This window comes from Stenella coeruleoalba (genome assembly GCF_951394435.1).
Source record: "Stenella coeruleoalba genome assembly, chromosome: 6".
Taxonomy (NCBI): Eukaryota; Metazoa; Chordata; class Mammalia; order Artiodactyla; family Delphinidae; genus Stenella; species Stenella coeruleoalba.
Genome location: NC_137151.1, coordinates 17052823 through 17066931, shown reverse-complemented (window position 1 = coordinate 17066931; position 14109 = coordinate 17052823). Strand labels below are relative to the sequence as shown.

General features: G+C 40.3%; 1 protein-coding gene across 10 annotated transcripts in view; it reads right to left on the bottom strand.

Moving 5' to 3' along the window:
• The window catches only part of SLC35F5 (solute carrier family 35 member F5), a 184139-nt gene that overhangs the window by 133507 nt on the left and 36523 nt on the right, over window positions 1-14109 (bottom strand). For all 10 annotated transcript variants that reach the window (XM_079923885.1, XM_079923898.1, XM_079923893.1 and 7 more), the window contains 2 exons: window positions 2915-2971; window positions 2000-2102 (listed from right to left, as the gene is read on the bottom strand). The gene's annotated coding sequence lies outside the window, so the exon portion shown is untranslated. The remainder of the gene's footprint in view (window positions 1-1999; window positions 2103-2914; window positions 2972-14109) is intronic.

Here is a 14109-nt window from a genome sequence, read left to right as displayed (position 1 = left end):
CAGATGAACATGCCTTTGCAAACCAACCAATCAGCATGAGTTGCTCACTTCTGACCACTGGCCCATTAGGGATGGACTCGCTCCAATAAAAACACCCAAGAACTGTGATTCTGCAGATGGCAACCCACTGAAGCCTGTGAGAGTCCACCAGTCCCTGAACTCTGTGCTTCCCCAAAGCCCCAGACAAGCTTAACAGTCTGCCTTGCTTGGAGAGACTGTGCCTGAGCAGCACAGCTCTCCTTTACTATAGCAAGCACTAAAGTCAGCTTTGTTCTTTTATTTCAGATATTGAGTGGTGGTCTTATCAACATTTGACATAGAATTTTAATTTCTGAACAGGAGCACTGGAAGCTACAAAGCAATGGAGAAAGGCTTTCAAAATTCTGAAGGAAAATAGTTAACAGCTTAGAGTCTACACCCAACCAAACTATCATTTACATATGAAAATTTCTTTAAAAATACATTTTTAGACATACAAGATCTTAAAATATTTACTTATCATATACCCTTTCTTGGGAAGTCACTGGATGAAACCAAGCAAGAGGAAGATGTGGGTTACGGTAAACAGGAGATCCAATATAGGAAAAAAGCAAAAGACAGTCCAAGGACAGTGGTCAAGAGAGTCCCAGGATAGTATTTATACCCCACAACAAACCAATCCATGTTGCAGCTTGTAACAGCTACCTAGTGCTGCATAACAAATCAATCCAAAATGCAGTGGCTTAAAACAAACCATTAAGCTCTCACATTCCTGGCATTTCTTCTGGCCGATCCTAGCTAGGGTCATTCACGCATCTGTGGTCTGTTGGCAGGTTAGCTGAGGTTGATTGGTTCCAGATGGCCACACTCACATGTCTGACAAGTGGTGGTGGTGGTTGGAGCTACTGTGGTGACTGGGCTATATTCCTCTCCTTATCCAGCAGGTAAACCTTACTCTTCACATGGCAGCAAGACTCCAAGAGCCCAAAGCACAAGGACTTTTCCAACTACTGTGCCGTGCTTGTTAACATTTCATTGGCCAAAGCAAATCACATGGTCAAGTTCAGAATTAAAGTGGAGAGTATACTTAAAGTTGCAGAGCAAAGGAACATGGCTACAAGAAAGGGAATTGTTGGACATTTCTGTTAGCAATCTACCACAGAGCTTAGCAGAAGTTTCTAGGAGAAAATTCTTTAAGAAAATGAAATTTGTAAAATGTAACTGATGTGTCTGAACATGTTGAGAGAAGATTTAGACAACTGTTAAAGATTTTGGTGTTGACTTCATGAAAAATATAAAGATAACTAAGCAAAGGAAAAAAAATAGGCCATTATTAACTCTGAGGATAACAATGTTGTTAGCAAATAAAACTAACCATAATTTACAACAGATTTAGTGGTCATTAGTGTTTAATTAGTCATAAATCAGCCAGTTAACACTGAATATTGAACTAATGAAAATTACAATTTGACCGAATTATGAGAAAAAAGAGTACAAAAAGTGAGGACAGGTAGTGGGGCAGGAAGGATAAAAGAGAGCTGAGTCCTACTCTTCCAATCCTCTTCCTGAATGGAAAATTAAGATATCTTATCTAAAACTGGAAAGTCAAGAAGTAGCAGTGCAAAAATGTTATCTAGCAAAATGGAGGCAAATACCAAAATAATCAGGTGAAAGAGGTGAAACTGGTGCCTCTGGGAAGGAGTAAATGGTATGTGAGGGGACAGGGACCTGCTGTGTTTCACAAAAGGCCACAGAGAAATATTTGTCTTTAAAATTATGTGCATGTTAACTTAAGTACAAGTCACAACCGAAAGAAAAAAGGCAGAGAAGAAAGTGATCGGTGTATTTAATCCAGACTGATACGCAATAATCTGTCTAACATCAAGTGACAAAAAGCAAAATGCAGAATAGTTTGTATACTAAGCTATTATTTGCATTTTAAAAATGGAGGGAGCGGCAAATATAAATATAGGCTTGTATCTGCACAGAATAATTCATCAGAAAGCTCTGTTGAGTTTACCTTCAAAATAAATCCCCATTCTGGGAATTCCCTGGTGGTCCAGCGGTTAGGACTCCATGCTGCAGCGGGTGCGGGTTCAATCCCTTGTCGGGGAACTGAGATCCTGTGGGCAGAGGGGCAAAAAAAAAAAAAAAAAAAAAAAAATCCTGATTCCATCCGTATCTCACCCCTCTGTTGCTCTAATCCTAGGAAAGCCATCACCTCTTGCCTACACTAGGTCAGCAGCCTTCTCGTTGCTTCGGTCTAGTCACCACACAGCAGCCCAAGGCATCCGGTTAAAAGAGAAATTAAATGACATCATCCCCCTCACCCTCCCCGCCCCGTTCAAAACCTTTAAAGTTTTCTTCATCAGGTCAAATAAAACCAGACTCCTCACCAGGTCTCCACAACTTCCTGTGATCCTGTTCTGACCTCATGCTCGTCCTGTTCTAGCTCATTCTTACTACAACTCATGGTCCCTCTGCCTAGAGTGCTTTTCACAGATGCTGAGGCTGGCCTGTTACCCAGATCTCTGCTCAGATGTCAGCTCCTCAGAGGGACCTTTCCTGGTCCCTGTCTCTGTACTCTCCCTCCCCCGTCATCACCTACCTGTCCTTGTCTCTCACCTCACCCTGACTTACTTGTCTTCATAGCACTGATCACCCCCTGACAGTTAATTGTGTATTGAATGTTTAGTTGTTTATTAGCTCTCTCCCCTAGCAGCAGGTACAGTCCCAGGAGGAAAGACCTCGAGTACTCAAAACAGCGCCTGGTCCATAGTAGCTATTAATACATCTCCTTTGAATAAATTAATATACAATGAAAAATACAGGAGAACCCCCCCCCCCAACTATTTATAGTGGCTGCTTTGAGGAAGGGAACTGGGATCTTGGGTGTCAGCGGTGAGAGAACAAGAGAGAAGGTCTTTTCACTTACCCATGACCTTTAACTCCTCCAGCACCCAGGGTCCAGACAGCACACCAAGGTGGTGCTCTAGGGTGAAGAAGGAAAATGTGAGAACATCCGTTTAGATATACTTTTTTCCTAAAAGAAAGAAGGCATTATTAACATTCAATTCATACATTTTGAGTACATGTATATAATTTATAAATTATATTCTGAATTGCATGTTCAACATATTTTCATTGACTAGGGTATAAAACTTAAAAGTTTGGTCTGTAGGTTTGAGATAAAGCAGATGTGTTTGATGTGTCTCATACCGTTTTAAAATTGTTTGAATCAACATCAAAATCCAGAGATTTCACATAAAATCCCAGACATCTGGGTTGTTTGAGAAACCAGAGTTGCTGGCAATACGGGTCCTTTGATTCCCTCGGGCGATGTGGGCACAGACCCATTTAAAAGGCAAGTGGATCCCCGCACACTGAGGTTTTTTTCCCTGTTGGCTTCCTGTAGGTTTTCAGATTCAGCTCACCTCACTCCCTGCAGGCATTTTACTTTATGACCCTTTTCTGACTGTTTCTCAATCTCAGCCAAATCATTTTTATCTGATAGTGAAAGCGCTGAAATTCACTAATAATCAACTTAAAACAAAACAAAAATACTGAGCTCAGAGCTATCCCTGTTCTTACACTACACTTGCTCTTGCAATCTGCTGAGTAATGGGGGCAGAGCAGGTGCTGGCACAACCATGATTAACTGAAGGTGTGTCCCTGTGAATCACAGTTGCTGGGATGCGTGCTGGCTGAGAGCAGGCTGAGAACCACTGTTCTGTAGTCTGCAATTTCTCAATTATATACAGTCCTTCTTTGTTATATATGTAGCTATAGCACCATAGAAACCTCTTGTAAGGACTACTGAGTGTATAGTACTCCTGAGTTCCTCAGAGTATCAAGTATTAAGGATATTTAATAAAGGCTTGTTGGTTAAGTGATTAACATAAAAAAACCCCATGGATACTGCCAGTGCTTATAACTTATATCACCATGGTTTGCATAGTTAAATATATAGGGCTTTGATATAATAACTGGATGAATGGATGGATAAATGAATGAATAAAGTTTATAATATCCACCTTGATCATAATCATAGATACCGTTGATTAAGCATTATCTGTGGACTGGCCACTGAGCTAAGTCCTTAACATCATTCTCTCATTTAATCTTCACAATCATTACATACGGCCAGTTTTTGGTTTTAATACTATAAAAAAATAAAATAAGCCTTAGAAAAGTGAAATAAGTAGTCCAGAGCCACATACTACTAAACGGCAGATCCAGGATTCAAACCCAGGGCTTCCAAAAGCCAGTGGTCTTTACTAAGCAATACCAACAACGAACAAACCAACCAACACTCTGGGTGAGAAAATGAGATGCTGAAATTTCTCCAGTAAAATATTCTCATCCCGTGACGTGGCTGTCACTGAAAATAAATTCTAAAAATCAGCATATTCTGCAGGAGCAGAAGTTAAACATGTCTTTAGCCAATTAATAGATGGGGAAAAACACAGGACATTCAGTGTAGAGCTCAGGATAAGTACATGACTAAGGGAAGCTGAAACCTTGAAAAACAGTAGACAACTGGAAATTACTTGTTACAAAAATGGGTAGTTGCTTCTTGGCCACAACTTCTATTTATTACAGATAAAAAGTAGTGACAACCAATTTTTTTTTTTAAATATAAGATCAAAATTCCAGTTTCAGTCATCCAACAGGAACATTTCCTTCATGAGAAAGGCGCCATTGGGCTGAAGGGACATAAACAGCTTGAAGGCTTCGGTTCCACACCCAAGGGCTTTACCATACACTAGAGATGCTGAGAAGTCTACTGACACGTGGCTGGAAAAGAACATTAGGGCAAGTGAGGCCCAAGCTGGAGGGTCCTGCCAGCCAGGCTGAGAATGTTGGACAGATGGCTGTCACTTAGGATTCAAGGGTTAAGAGGCCACTCTCTGCCCAGGCTGCACACAGCACCACACTCTGTGTGTTCACCATGGAGAAAAAGAGATATGGTAACCAGAGTCCTTCACGAGATAAGATAAAAACCTTAAGTAAATTAAGTGGACTTGTTCTGAACATGATAAAATAAGGGGTTTAGATGACAGAGGGTGAGGCAGCTGCTGACTAAGAAGAGATCTACATATTTCTCCATCAGAAAAGGCAGTTCAAGGCAGCTTGTTTAATGGAAAAGAAAATATATTAGATGGAAAGTTGTGTCTGGTGTGTGTGTGTGTGTGTGTGTGTGTGTGTGTGTGTGTATGTGTGTGTGTGCAGAATTATAAATGAAAAATCCAAGAAAAACTCCTAAGCTGGCTGGTAGACCATTCATGGGTGATGTAAAAGAAGTTTTTTATTTACTTTTTAAATTTTTCTATTTTTTTTCTCTAATAGAACAAATAATACATGAAAATACTTTCCTTGTAAAATTTTAAAAGTTACAGGTCAAAATAAACTCCCTTTTGGCTATCTCTCAACTGAATCCTGCCCAAATCCCTACACCTCCTCAAATGATCCTTTTCTGAAATTTGAAGTGCAAGCACATGTGGTATTTGAGCATGATGAAAAAAAAAAAAAGAAAGGAGAAAAAGCTTGCAGTAATAGTAACACTAACTCCCTCTTATTAAGCAGGTGCTATGCTAGATAGTTTACATATAAATTATTAGCTCATTCAGCAAATGTTCTGTGAGCAACTAAATGCCAAGGACTAGGAATACAACAATGACCTCAAAGAATTTGCAGTCACCTCCTAGCCTGGTGTCCTTTCCACCATATACTGATAAAGAAAGCAAGACTCCGAGAGATTAAGCAACTCACCCAAGGTTGCCGTGAGATAAGCGGTAATACTGGGGTTCCGAATCCTGGCCTGTATGTCTTCAAAGACTGACCCTCTTTCTTCCACTACCACTCAACTGTTTTCAAACTGTTTTAAAAGCAATAGTCTTTTAAACTGTTTTTAATGCAAACAGAATAACTTTATCACATCACAGCTCAATGCAGGAAAAAGATAAAAGTGGCAGCACTTGGGTTCATTCAGTGGCCTACCTGTAAAAATAAATTTGTTCCTATCAAGAGGACTAGATGAAATTTTTTACGGCCTGATACCTCAAAGCCCCAAGTCTGTTGTTAAGCAGCTTTAGGGACAACTAGTAAACATTCAAGTTGATCAAGATTCTCAGGGCTAGTGAATTCCAAACCTGAAAGTGCCTGGGAATCACAGATTCCTGTCGCTCTCCCTACTACTTATGAGCCCTAATCTAATACAACTGGTGTCCCCATAAGAAGAGCAAATTAGGACAAACACACAGAGAGGGAAGACCACGTGAGGCAACAGAGAGAAGATGGCCATCTACAAGCCAAAGAGAGGTCTAAGAAGAAACCTGTCCTGCTAATATCCTGATCTCAAACTTCCAACCTCCAGAATTGTGAGAAGATTAATTTCTGTTGTTTAAGCCACTCAGTCATGGTACTTTGTCATAGTAGCCCTAGCAAATTAACACAGGCAGTATCTGGTATTATTTGCCATTTGAATGCAGAAGAATTAATTGATTCTGTAAGAGAAGAATGAGATAAAGGGGGCAATAGAATAAAAACAAGAAGATGAATTTCACTTTCATCAATTTCAATTTCAGGAAATGGTGAAGATAAAAATAAATGAATAATGGGACTTCCCTGGTGGCACAGTGGTTAAGAATCTGCCTGCCCATGCAGGGGACACGGGTTCGATCCCTGGTCCGAGAAGATCCCACATGCCGCAGAGCAACTAAGCCCGTGCGCCACAACTACTGAGCCTGAGCTCTAGAGCGCGCAAGCCACAACTACTGAGCCTGTGTGCCACAGCTACTGAAGCCTGTGTGCCTAGAGCCCGTGCTCTGCAACAAGAGAAGCCACTGCAATGAGAAGCCCGAGCACCGCAACGAAGAGTAGCCCCTGCTCGCTGCAACTAGAGAAAGCCCGCACGCAGCAACAAAGACCCAACGCAGCCAAAAATAAATAAATGAAAAAATAAATTTATTTTAAAAAAATGAATAAAAATGGGGACTTCCCTGGTGGTCCAGTGATTAAGGCTCCACGATTCCAATGCAGGGGGTGCCGGAGTGATTCCTGGTTGGGGAACTAAGATCCCACCTACCATGCAGTGTGGCCAAAAAAGAAAAAGTGGACGATTGCCAAAATAAACCTTTGTTGAGGAAACAGTACCAAGATTACTTACTCTAGCAGCTTCATGAGCTCAATGACAAAGAGGCAAGGAAAAAGTGAGAGGAAAGACTTCCAGGGAAAACATGGAGGTAAAGCACAAAGTAAATGAGAAGCATCATGGCAGGTACCGAACTATTTTAGGAGAAGGAAGTAACATGAGTCCTGAGAGTAAAGGAATTAAAACATTAAGACTTTAAGGAAGTAAAAGGAGTTCAGAGGAAGGCTAGGGGAGCTAAAAATAAAACATATATATGGGCCAAGTGTTTTATAAACTGGAAACAGGTCACTGAGAGAGCATTAGATCACTCAAGGTTAGAGTCACAGTTTATGGGGATCAGAGAGCAAAGAAATAGGGTATAATTTTAAAACAAGAAGCAAAGTAATATGGGAAGAAAGACTGGGTTTGGCCATCTACACTTTCATTTTTCCTGTAGCCTCTGAGCCAATAATTTCCCCATTTTGTGCCAAGTTTGAAACCAACCAAAATAATAAAAGAACTATGAATGGAGGGAAGAAGTGATACATTTCTTTTTTTGCTATGTTGAATAGATTAGACATAATTTATCCAAGGTATAGGTTATGGGCAAGCCAGTCATCACATGGCCCTGTTTGGAGAAAACACAAAACCTGTGGCTCCTACTGAGAGAAGAGTCATGTTCCACACTATGTGACCTCTCCCACCCTTCCCTAATCCCTTAGTTCTCAGTTCTCCTACCTCAGCTGACTGGAACCAGGAAGGAGCACGTAATCCCAAAGCAACCAATTTTATGGGTTTATGGCCTATGAGGAGGTTTGGCATAGAACCTCTGTCCAAATAGGGATATTTTCGGTCAAGCAGACACCACTATCTCCTAGAAATTTGACACTGAACTGACAAGTTGTGAATAAGTTGAAGCTTTAAGTTATCAGAAAAGACAAACTAAAATCACAAGGTATTCATAGGAGAGTTGAGAAATTGGTGGGTAGAAATAGGGATAGTGGCAGGGCAGGTGGAGGGAGGCTGAGTCACTGCAATTACGGGATCCCTGAACTTGCCAAGGCAAAAAGGTGACTCAGATTGGCAACTCTTCACTGGATGCCTCTAGTTGCTGAATGACTGCCAGTGTCCACGAGGACTGACGCCATCATTTTTCCTGAATTCCAGAAAGATTCTTAAAGGCTTTACTTCCCCAAATATCCTCACAGTACCCCTACTTCCACCACCCAAACGAACCATTGTTCTTTGTAGTGAAAGGATATAGCCAAACACCTCAGTAACAATAGTACTGGCTAACATTTATTTAACATATATCACGTAACAAGCACTAAGCTGTTACCTTTACATGTTCTTGCTTATTTAATGTTCTCAACAATCTATGAAGCACTATTATTATTCTTACCAAATTATAGGTGGAGATCCTAATTTAGAGAGGCGACCTCACCTGCCCAAGGTCACACAGTGATTCTGTGGCAAAGCTGGTTCTGAATCCAGATTGGTACAACTTCAGAGCCCAAACATATAATTACATTTAACTCCTGTCAAGTCACTTTCTTTGGGGTCATGTTGATACTAGATATTGGGATTCAATTATTCCAAGTCATAAAATTTGAAATGTAATGATCAGAACTTATGGAGGAAAAAAGACTCATCATGAATATTATGTGCTCTTAAATAATATAATCATGCATCTTCTGAAACTTTGGAAACTTCATTGAAGAGAAGTTCTGAAAAATTCCCCCTGAGCAAGGCATGGTGAAGGAAAATTACTAATTTCAGATGCATTATGTGTGCTAGATGTATTATTTTATTTTAATTACAGCACTGTTTAAGGAAAATATGTATTTTTCTAGTTTAACTGTGACCTTTATTTTCCTCACAAAGTTTTAAGCTCCTCAACAATGAATTCTCTACAAAGAGGTTTTTAGAAACCAAACTTGGATATAGAAGAGAAACTACTTTGCATTAAAAAAAGAGAAATGGGAATTCCCTGGTGGCGCATGGTTGAGAGTCCACTTGCCGACGCAGGGGACACGGGTTCGCGCCCCGGTCCAGGAAGATCCCACATGCTGCGGAGCGGCTGGGCCCGTGAGCCATGGCCGCTGAGCCTGTGCATCTGGAGCCTGTGATCCGTGAAATATAAAGTGCACGATTCCAGCTCTTCCAATTATGCTGAAGGAATAACTAAGATTTCTCAAAAATTAGGAAATTTAGCAGAGGTATATAGAGAACATACCTATTTGTATTACCTATAATATTACCTATATATATATTATCTATAAAAATAATATGTATTACCCCCACGAGGGCATAATTTTTTTGTTTCCTTCACTGCTGGATTCTCAGAAGCTACAACAGCTTCTGGCATATAGTAGGCACTCAATAAAAGTCTGTTAAAGAAAATGAATACATGACCCAAACTCAAGATAGTGAGATTATTCTCTGGATTCTATCTCTAAATTATACATGAATTTGAGCAAGTCCTTTAGCATCGTTGGGTAGAAAATTTATTTATTTATTTGTGACATTTGTTTATTTAATAGATATTGCAAGAAGATGAGATTTGTCCTATCAAATATCAAAATTAACAGTGTAGTACTCGTTTAAGAATAAGCAAAAAAATGAATGGAACAGACTAGAAAATTTAGATTCTTTTTTTTTAAATTGATTTACAATGTTGTATTAGTTTCAGGTACACAGCAAAGTGATTCATATCTATATATTTATTTCAGATTATTTTCTGTGATAGGTTATTACAAGATATTGAGTAGAGTTCCCTGTGCTATAGAGTAGGTCCTTATTTTTAATCTATTTTAAATATATTAGTGTGTATCTATTAATCCCAAACTCATTTATCCCTCCTTCCCCACCCCTTTCCCCTTTGGTAACCATAAGTTTGTTTCTATGTCTGAGTCTATTTCTGTTCTGTAAACAAGTTCATTTGTATCATATTTTTATTTTTTAATATTTATTTGGCTGCGTTGGGCCTTAGTTGCGGCACATGGGATCTTCGTTGTGGCATGCAGGATCTTTTGTTGCGGTGTATGGGCTTTTCTTTGTGGCGTGTGGGCTTCTCTCTAGTTGTGGCATGTGGGCTCAGTAGTTGTGGTGTATGGGCTCCAGAGCACGTGGACTCAGTAGTTGAGGCACGTGGGCTCTCTAGTTGTGGCACACAGGCTCCAGAGCACGCCGGCTCAGTAGTTGCGGCACGTGGGTTTAGTTGCCCTGCAGCATGTGGGATCTTAGTTCTCCGACCAGGGATCGAACCAGCTTCCCCTGCATGGGAAGGCAGATTCTTAACCACTGGACCACCAGGTAAGTCCCTGTATCATATCTTCAGATTCCATATATAAGTGATATCATATGATATTTGTCTTGCTCTGTCTGAATTACTTCACTTAGCATGATAATCCCTAGGTCTATCCATGTTGCTGAAAATGGCATTATTTCATTCCTTCTTATGGCTCAGTAATATTCCATTGTATATATGCACCACATCTTCTTTATCCATTCATCTGTTGATGGACATTTAGGTTGTTTCCATGTCTTGGCTATTGTAAATAGTGCTACTATGAACATTGGGGTGCATATAACTTTTGAATTAGAGTTTTTGTCTTTCTGGATATCTGCCCAGGAGTGGGACTGCTGGGTCGTATGGTAGATTTATTTTTAGTTTTTTAAAGGAAACTCCATACTGTTCTCCATAGTGGCTGCACCAGTTTACATTCCCACCAACAGTGTAGGAGGGTTCCATTTTTTCCATACTCTCTTCAGGTTTTATTATGTGTAGACTTTTTGATAATGGCCATTCTAACTGGTGTGAGGTGATACCTCATTGTAGTTTTTTGGGGTTTTTTTGGTTTTTTTTTTTGCTGTACGCAGGCCTCTCACTGTTGTGGCCTCTCCCGTTGCGGAGCACAGGCTCTGGACACGCAGGCTCAGCGGCCATGGCTCACGGGCCCAGCCGCTCTACAGCATGTGGGATCTTCCCGGACCGGGGCACGAACCTGTGTCCCCTGCATCAGCAGGCGGACTCTCAACCACTGCGCCACCAGGGAAGCCCTCATTGTAGTTTTAATTTGCATTTTTCTAATAATCAGCGATGCTGAGCATCTTTTCACGTGCCTGTTGGCCATCTGTAAAGACGGGTTCTTGTATATGTGTGTATCTCAATTTAGTATATATACGTGTGTGTGTGTATATTTAGTATTCCACAAAGGTTGCATACAAAATCAGTATATAAAGTAAAATGAGTTGGTTTGGGACAACTGGTTATTGTTTAAGAGAAAGATAAACTGGTTATTGTTAAAAGAAAGAATAATGTTAATTCCCTCTCATACTACATACTAAGCTCAATTTCAGGTAGATCAAAGACCTGAATGTTTTTTAATAAAAAAGTAAATGTGAAAACTACTAAGAACAAAATTCACAGAAATGTTTTTATAACCTCAGGGTGGTAAAATAATTTCTTAGAGGAACAGTAACCCCACAACCATATAGAACACAGATTAAGATGTGAACAAGTATAATCGTTTTACATGTAAAAGTACAATAAACAAAGGAAATGAATGGCAATCTAAGAAATCATAACAGAAAAAAAAAACATTAGCCATGATATAGAGAGGGTGCTGCAAGTCAGTAAGAATCATAAACAACATATAACACAGTATGAGAACAGGAAAAAGGAATAAGCAGGAAATTCAGAGAAGAAATTATATAAATAGCTAATACACATAAGAGAATCTACTAATGGCAAATATATAAATGACCAATAAACATGAAAATCCACTAATTATTGTTATAAGTTGATATAAACTTTTGGAGGCCATCTTGGCAATGTGTCTCAATAGAATTGAGCTAACTAAAAATGAAGGTGTAGAGGAGAGACCACTGGCTTTGAAGTTAGACAGAACTGGGTCTGATACTTGCCGTTACTATTTACCAGCTGTGTGACCTGGAGCAAGTTGCTTAACCTCTCTGAGCCCTGCACACCACATTGAAATGAAGAGGGTAATACTCTCAGGCTAGAGGGAGTATTGAGAAAATGCATGGGCAGAGCCTGGAACATAAAAGAGCTCAATAAATATCAGTTTTTCCTCCTAATACTCTCCCTGTGTTTCTTTTCCCCTTCCTCCAGATTTCCTGCCAGCTTTGATTAGACTGAGGAATGATTCAAGGCAGAAAAATCCAGCTCCTTTTTCACGAAGTCACAATTTAGTTAAGGCATTTATAGGTGTTTCAGGGAAAGCTCTCAAGGAAAGCAGTAAGTGTTCTAGTGAGTGAGGAAAACTGAAGAAAGAACAAACCACAAGTACAAATCTGGCAGCATCAAAATGATGAAAAGAAAAAGCCAAACAAGAATGAGAGTAACACCAAACCCAAAACTATAAATAAAACTGATCAAGACGTGAATAATTATGCACTTTTGAGTACAGGAGAAAATTAAAAATGTTATGACATTAGGAGGAAAAATTAGACACATGAAGATAGTACCACACACTGAGGAAAATGATGTTACTTTAAAATATTTCTGAAATTATGTAAGTAGTATCACATTACCAAAACTTTAGGGAAGTATGTGATAGAAAAAAATACTCCCCAAGTATAATATGATTATCATTTTAATTTATTCCCTTGTAGTATTTTTCATTAACTTTTAAAAAAACTGAGATAGGGCTTCCCTGGTGGTGCAGTGGTTGAGAGTCCGCCTGCCGATGCAGGGGACACAGGTTCATGCCCCGGTCCGGGAAGATCCCACATGCCACAGAGCGGCTGGGCCCGTGAGCCATGGTCGCTGAGCCTGCGCGTCCGGAGCCTGTGCTCCGCAACGGGAGAGGCCACAACAGTGAGAGGCCCGCGTACCACAAAAAAAAAACAAAAAACAAACAAAAAAAACCTGAGATATATTTCACGTACATAAAATTCACTACTTTAAAGTGTACGATTCAGTCATTTTAAATTTATTTATTTATTTATTTATTTATGGCTGCGTTGGGTCTTTGTTGCTGCGCGTGGGCTGTCCTCTAGTTGTGGTGAGCGGGGGCTACTCTTCTTTGCGGTGCACGGGCTTCTCATTGCAGTGGCTTCTCTTGTTGCAGAGCACGGGCTCTAGGCGCGCAGGCTTCAGTAGTTGTGTCTCGTGGGCTCTAGGTGCATAGGCTTCAGTAGTTGTGGTGCACAGGTTTTAGTTGCTCCACAGCATGTGGGATCTTCCCGGACCAGGGCTCGAACCCATGTCCCCTGCAGTGGCAGGCGGATTTTTAACCACTGCGCCACCAGGGACGTCCCCAGTTCAGTCATTTTAGTAAATTCCCAAAGATGTGCAACTATCACCACTCTCTAGGTCTAAAATGCTTTCATCACCCCCCAAAAATCCCATTAGCATCTACTCTATTCCCTATCTCTCCAGCCCCCTGGCTCTACCTTCTATTTCTATATCCTTACAAAAGGCATGTTTTAAGTCAGTTGAATTTTCCTCCTTGTTTCACTGAATAGTCCATCAGAAACAAACTTTCCATAAATGGATAAGTAGCTTTCAAATTTCTGTATAGAGAAATTATTTCTAAAATGTTTGCAGAGGGTAAAAATTAAAAGAAGGAAAAGAAACAGAGAAAGAAAAACAAAGAATAATTCTAGGATAACAACTGAAAATTGAGGAGGAAAACAATTTATTTGCAAGCAGACAACATAGCTTAAGATGTGAATAGTAACTTGATCAGGTTATTGAAGAGGGGGATATTTTCTTGGGTCTGATGGTCTTACTATTGTGTTAATCTTTTTTTTCTCCCCTAATATTTATTTATTTATTTATTTGGCTGTGTTGGGTCTTAGCTGTGGCAGGCGAATCTTCTTTTTTTTGCGGTACGCGGGCCTCTCACTGCTGTGGCCTCTCCCGTTGCGGAGCACAGGCTCCGGACGCGCAGGCTCAGCGGCCATGGCTCATGGGCCCAGCCGCTCCGCGGCATGTGGGATCCTCCCGGACCGGGACACGAACCCGT